General features: G+C 43.6%; 1 protein-coding gene across 5 annotated transcripts in view; it reads right to left on the bottom strand.

Annotated features, from left to right (window-relative positions):
* The window catches only part of AARS1 (alanyl-tRNA synthetase 1), a 59509-nt gene that overhangs the window by 51986 nt on the left and 940 nt on the right, over positions 1-6583 (bottom strand). The window lies entirely within an intron of this gene.

The following is a 6583-nucleotide window of genomic DNA, read 5'->3' as shown; positions in this document are numbered from 1 at the left end:
TAAAGAATAGGAATGGACACCTCCTCATACCCAACCAAAGCTGTTGGTACCCAGAGTGACGGAGCAGAGATGACATGAAACTGAGGTGCAAGAGCATATGAAACCCCGGCCAAGAGGAGTCCTCTCCAGCTCTTTGACAGAAGGGCCACTTTGTCTAGAATCAGGCCTGTGAGAGGAATTTTCCGTGATGAGAACTATTTGAATCCCAGGCCTTTCTTATAGGCATGTCTGTGTTTTAGAGCCAGATTTGTCTCCTGGGAAGGGAAGCGGCCAGTGCTAGCCCCCAGGTGTTCTCTAATCTGACTTTACAGACACTGCAGAGAGAACCACGGACTACTAGTCTTGCCACGTTCCCCTATAGGCACTTGACTGTGTTGAGTCTTTGTACTTCTGGCCAACTTTGAGCCACCTTGGGAGTCTTGTAAGAGAAGAAATTTTACACAAAGTCAGCAGACCAACCCTGAAATAACTTAAAGGCAATAATTAAAGGAGTACAGACTCCTCCTGAGGCTGCAGGCTGAGTACACCCCACCTTCTTGCAACACAGATGACCTATCTACTGAGTAGCCCCAAATCTGAGCAGTAAATGGGAAGGGATGTGCTTCAGACTCTCCAGCAGTAGGAATACATGGGTATCTGAGAGAAATCTAAGTCAACAGTTCCTTATCTGGGGACTTGGACCCCTAAGAACTCACCGAATGGGTTCCATGGAATTTATGCAGTATTTTGAGTTTAAATGTGTTTTCCTGGGGGAAAACTCCCAAAAGAGTATGTGTCTTTTAAAAAGGTAATACTCACTTTATGGATGGCTCTAGAAGGTCCCCCCAGTGTCACTGCCATCCACACTCATTCCTGCCAGGGCCTGGCTTCAGGGGGGTAATGGGTCACAGCTGTCTGTGACCTTGTGCCATTTTGAGACACCAATGATGGAAAAATGTATTGAGCCCTTAATGAGCTTCAGTCCCCAGAGTGTCTTTCCCTGTTTTTAGTAAGTTCCTATGTATGGAATGATAAACTGTGCCCTAGAACAGAGAAACTTGCTTGAAAAAGATTCTGGCCCAGTGGAAAATTCTGGATATGTTCATTATCCATAAACAATAGTATGATTTTACTGATTTTTTAGAGTGTTCATTGACTATATGCATAAGAACTAATGAATTGTTAATGTATTCTTTATTGATGCTTAATGGAACTTAATTATGATGCATTCATGTTACTAACACATCATTTCTGAGTACAAAAAAGCAGCAGCATGTTTTCATTGCTGGTACTGGTGAAGATTTATGTATTATTCCATAGACTAGTCACCACTTAATAGAACTATCCAATTTCAGAGTTGACACTGCTCCAACGTGAGCAGCTGGGATGTCTCCACAGGCCAAGAGCCCTACTCAGTTGCCAGACGGCTCCTTACCTTGATGTTTTTCTTGCTGGTAGACCAGAGGCTGCTGGCTAATCAGAAAGAAGGCCGATGCCAGCAATACCTACTTACTGTTGTTATTCCAAAAAGAAATTTGTGGCTCTTAAAATTTAGGCACATGAGGCAGAAATAATTTTGGGGAGAAACCCAAAGGGAAGGTTTGGAAAGAACAGATGACATCAGGGTTGAGTCACAAACGAATGACTCATGAAGTCAGGCCTGTCACCTTCGCCAGGAGGGACTGGCCCGTCTTCTTCACCAAAACCTTCAAGCTATTGTAGATTTCAGGGACTCTTCAGGTTTCTCTTGATCCTGAACACGGATAAAAGGTACTCAGGAACCCCCTGTACTTTATCTGACTTTGCTTTTCCGCTTGAGAATAAATGTTCCTTATTCTGTTGACTGACTCAGGTTGCAGCATCTTCTAAAAATGACACAGTGGAGAGGGGACCTGAAGGGCTGATGCTAGGAGGCTCCAATACCCAGAAGGGCTGTTCTGCCACTATTATTCAGCACAGCAAGGGGCTTTTCCTTAGCCTTAATTGTAAAGTGGAGAACAGGAGTAGGTGGAGAAAAAGAATATTATATGAAGCCTGAGAGTGGTGGCTGTCTGGAATGTCAGCTGCTCAGATGAGACACTCAGTCTCTGCTTTATCCATATCTCATAGGCAGAGGTGCTTGGGTGGCAGATCTCTTATGTAGCCCTATAGCCAGCTTCTTCCAGAAGAAGGAGGGTCAGAGAGTGGGGACTATTTAAATAGAACTCTACTGAAAGTACTAGTACACATTTTGTGAGTCTTTACAACTGTTACATCCTCATCCATAGGCTTCCCATATTGTTGGAATTCTGCAGTTGGAGAAATGCCAAATAGTCTTAAGTTAGCTTAGACCCTGGTCTAGATCACCATTGACATCTGGGTCTACACTGGTCCCTAACAGTGTTCCTGCTTCTACTTGGATTTTCCTCCAGTTCATTTGTCACACAGCAGCCAGGGTAATGTTTGTAACGTTTGAGTCTGATTATCCCATTCTCCTCCTTAAGTCCTCCAACCCTTACTTTCCATTTTCCTTAAGTGCAAACTGGGTAACATGTTCTGTGTGTGTGTGTGTATATATCCCTAATACTTTATGTACTAGGCATTCCTCACTTGCTTTACTTCCCCCTGTACTCGACGGCAATTCCATCCTCACCGAAATTTCCTTTTGTGCTGGGATACGCCTTGGTGAAGTCAGTGATCCTGTGCATTTCCCTTGCCAATTTCTCATTTTGAGGCCATTATTTCCTCCCCTAGCCAGCCCACTTTGAAGCAAGAACAAAAATTCACAGAACTGTCGGCACTTACGGATGAGGCTAAGAATGTTTCACCTCCAGGATTCTAGCTAAGATGGGCATGTGGAAAGAGCGAGTAACTCAGGCTGCGGGCACTCAGGGAGCAGAGTGGAAGATCAGAGGATAATTTCTTCACGCCACCCCAGGGTGTCACCTGCGGCCAACCTCCTGTTCAACAGTGCTGAAAGCCCCTCGCCCTCGACAGAGCACAGGAGAGCTGGGCACCCAGTGTGGGGAGAGGAGCCTGGACGGAGAACCTCTCCCCTCTGCCAAGTGACCAGGCACACCAACTGCTGTAGTTACTCCTCTGCTTGGAACTCTTCTCCCAGTTCTTCCCTCCTTCGGTCTCACTCCTGCTAGTCCTCCTCTTTCAATAGTAAAAACCACTTCTTCAGGGTGCCTCAGTGCCCTGTCCTGATCTCTAGGGTGCCCTGTACTGGTGTCTGTACTTCCCTTACTGACATTACTGTCAGGCAACATTCTACATAAGGACTTGCCTCGTGGTCCAGTGGTTAAGAATCTGCCTGGCAATGCAGGGAACACAGGTTCGATCCCTGCTCTGGGAAGATCCCACATGGTGCAGAGCAACTAAGCAGATGCACCACAAGTACTGAAGCCCGCACGCCCTAGGGCCTGTGCTTCACCACAAGAGAAGCCACTGCAATGAGAAGCCCACGCACTGCGACTAGAGTAGCCTCGCTGGGGCACAACTACAGAAAGCCCGCACAAAGCAATGATGACCCAGAGCAGTTAAAGTAACTCATTAAAAAAATAAAGGTTTTCAGAGGCCTTCCCTGCTGGTCCAGTGGCTAAGACTCCACTCTCCCAATGCAAGGGGCCCAGGTTCGGTCCCTGGTTGGGGAACTAGATCCCAAACGCCACAATTAAAGGGTTCGCATGCTGCAACCAAAGATCCTGCGTACTGCAACTGAAAGACTTCACATGCTGCAATGAAGACTGAAGATCCTGAGTGCTGCAACTGAAACCTGTCAAATAATTTTTTTTTTTAAATGTCTACATAGGGACATCTTTGGCGGTCCAGTGGTTAACACTTCCCCCTCCAGGGCAGGAGGTGCACAGTTGATCCCTGGCAGGGGAGCTAAGATCCAACATGCCACAAAAAAACAAAACATAAAGCAGGAGCAATATGGTAACAAATTCAGTAAAGACTTTACTAAAAACAATTCTACATAGATTATTTACTCCTGACAACAGATACATTAGGATTCCTATTCTACAGATCAGGACATAGGCACAGAGTTTAGTCACATGCCCTATAACACACAGGTCAGAAGTAGCAAGACCTGGGCAGTCTGCTCCAGGGCCCACATCCTTAACCACTGGACTGCACCTGCATCATACACGAATATGCACCTTTGGGACCACTTGTTTAGCACCTGTGTTCCCTTGAGATGAAGCTGAGTAAGGGGGGGAGGTGGGTAAAATCAGTCATCACTGAACTTCTAGCTGTCAGCAGGAATGTTGCTGCTGTTAAAGTGTGTTAATAGTGGAATATATTTTACATATTTTCTTTAAAAAAAATTATTCCCACTTTTTCATACAATTAAAAAAAACTGTTTGATATTTATAAATTAGTCATCAGACCTTTGTAGGAAAACTACAAACTTGGTCTGGCTCCTGCCACTATTCCTAAATTATTTTCTGAATCTTACAGCGTTCCACTTCCCCTTCCCCACCAGTACATACAGGCATCACAAGGGAGGAGGAGCAGTAAACTCCAAGAACAGAGCCACCATCCTGTCATGCCTGACACAGAGTCAGACCATGGAGCTTTCTCCTAATGAACAATGTAGCCTCTAAGCAGTAACTCCACTAACAGTGAGGGTGCTGGGTGTTAGACCAGCCACTTGGGAAGACGATATGTGCATGATGTGTGCACGCCCTTAACCACTTGTTGTGATGAGTGTTAAGAGCCGAGAAAACATTCTTAGCCCTCCACTTTTTAAAGTAAATTTACTACTACCTGTACTTCTTATATTTTATTTTCTCATTACACTGTTTTATTTTTAATTGACGTATACACAGACTATAATGCACAAATATTAGGTGTATGACTCTACTGAGTTTTGACAATTATATACATATGTTTAACCACCAATTAAGATAAAAACATTATTTAAAAAAATTTTTTCCTTGTTATCTAATGGGGGTGCAGCTGCTGACAAAATCAGTACTCACAAATGGTAGATAGAAAAGGTGCCTTTTATCAGAATGCCAGCAATGTGGGGAGATAGTGGATTCAGTGTCCCCAAAAAATTATCTCTGAAGATTCAGCTTGGCAATGAAACTTTTAAAGGGAAGTAACACCAGTTAATCACTGAGACATGGGGGGTCAGAGCTGTTGCCATTCCCCACTGTGTGCAGGCTCCTCAACTTTTTTTAAAAATGCAAGAATCTTGTGGTTCCAGCTACTCTTATCAGGTAAAGATTCTTTTGCATTTCTTTTCTTTTTTTAAAATTTATTCCTCTGGCTGTGCCGGGTCTTAGTTGTGGTACACGGGATCTAGGTCCCTGGCCACAGAAACTGCTCTCTCACACTGGAAGAGTGGTTTTAACCACTGGCCCACCAAGGAAGTCTCAACTTCTTTTCTTCTTCTAGCTGTAATCCTGTTCACACACTGATCACACAGTTTGGAGATTACTGAAGGGGAAGCTAGGGAAGAGATCCAGTCACCAGTTACTTACTTATTCCTCACTTCTACTTCTTTGATCTATAGAAAGAACCAAGTTAGGCAAGGTATTGTTTGATTAGAAGATTTCAAAGGTGTGCTTGGCCTGGAGATGAGTAGAGCCTGGGGATGCCTGGTTTAAAAGTTAAAGTATAGCTGTACTAAAGTGACAAGAGAAGAGGCTTCCTGCTGCGGTGGGCTTCCTGCAAAGAGTTGCTTACACTGAATCTCATATAAATGGATTATACATTTATGCCTCTTGTGCCTGGCATCTTTCAACATAATGTCTGTAAGATTCTTCTGTTTCATCATGTGTATCAGTAGTCTGTTCTGTTTTATTGCTGAGATGTATTCTATTTAATAAATATACTGAAATTTATTTATCCATCATCCTGTGATGAACATATGAGTTGCTTCCAGCTTGGGGTTATTATGAGTAAATCTCCAATGAATATCTGTGTGCAAGTCTTTATGTTTCATTTCTCTTGGATAGTAACTAGAACTTCTGGATCACAGAGTAAGCATAGATTTAACTTCTTGAGAAACTGGAGAACAGTTATGTAAAACCACTGCACCATTTTATATTCTCTTGAGAGGCTTGTGAGAGCTCCAGTTGCTCCTGACAGTTTCCTTGCTTGACCAACATTTAGTCAGGCTCCTGAACCTTCTCCTAGGCCCATCTGTGCACTTCTTTGTAAGATTCAGTTTTAGCGAGAACCACCCACCCTTGATATCTCATCACCCTCAATCTCTGGACAGGTTCTTCATTCTCCACCATCTCCCAGGTGATGTCTGATCATGCTGGCCTGTCTTCAGCAAGAATCCCATTAAATTGGCTTAACAAAAATTCTCCTTACCCCTGATGTTTCATTTTAGTAATTTTCCATCCACCCCCCTGCTCCTTGACTATGAATTTCCACTTGCCCATGCTATATTTGGAATTGAGCCCAATATTTCTCCTCTGCTGAAAATTCCATTGCAGTCATCCTTATGCTTATGGCAATGGTCCTGAATAAAGTTTGCCTTATCATCATTAACAAGCGTCACGGAATATTTTTTTTCTTTAACACTCAGCAACTTTACCAACACATAGTGGGTCAATCTTTAATTTTAGTCATTGTAGCCAGTGTGCAGTTGTATCTC

Source organism: Bos taurus, chromosome 18, assembly GCF_002263795.3.
Source record: "Bos taurus isolate L1 Dominette 01449 registration number 42190680 breed Hereford chromosome 18, ARS-UCD2.0, whole genome shotgun sequence".
Lineage (NCBI taxonomy): Eukaryota > Metazoa > Chordata > Mammalia > Artiodactyla > Bovidae > Bos > Bos taurus.
This window is presented reverse-complemented; position numbering and strand designations above follow the sequence as displayed.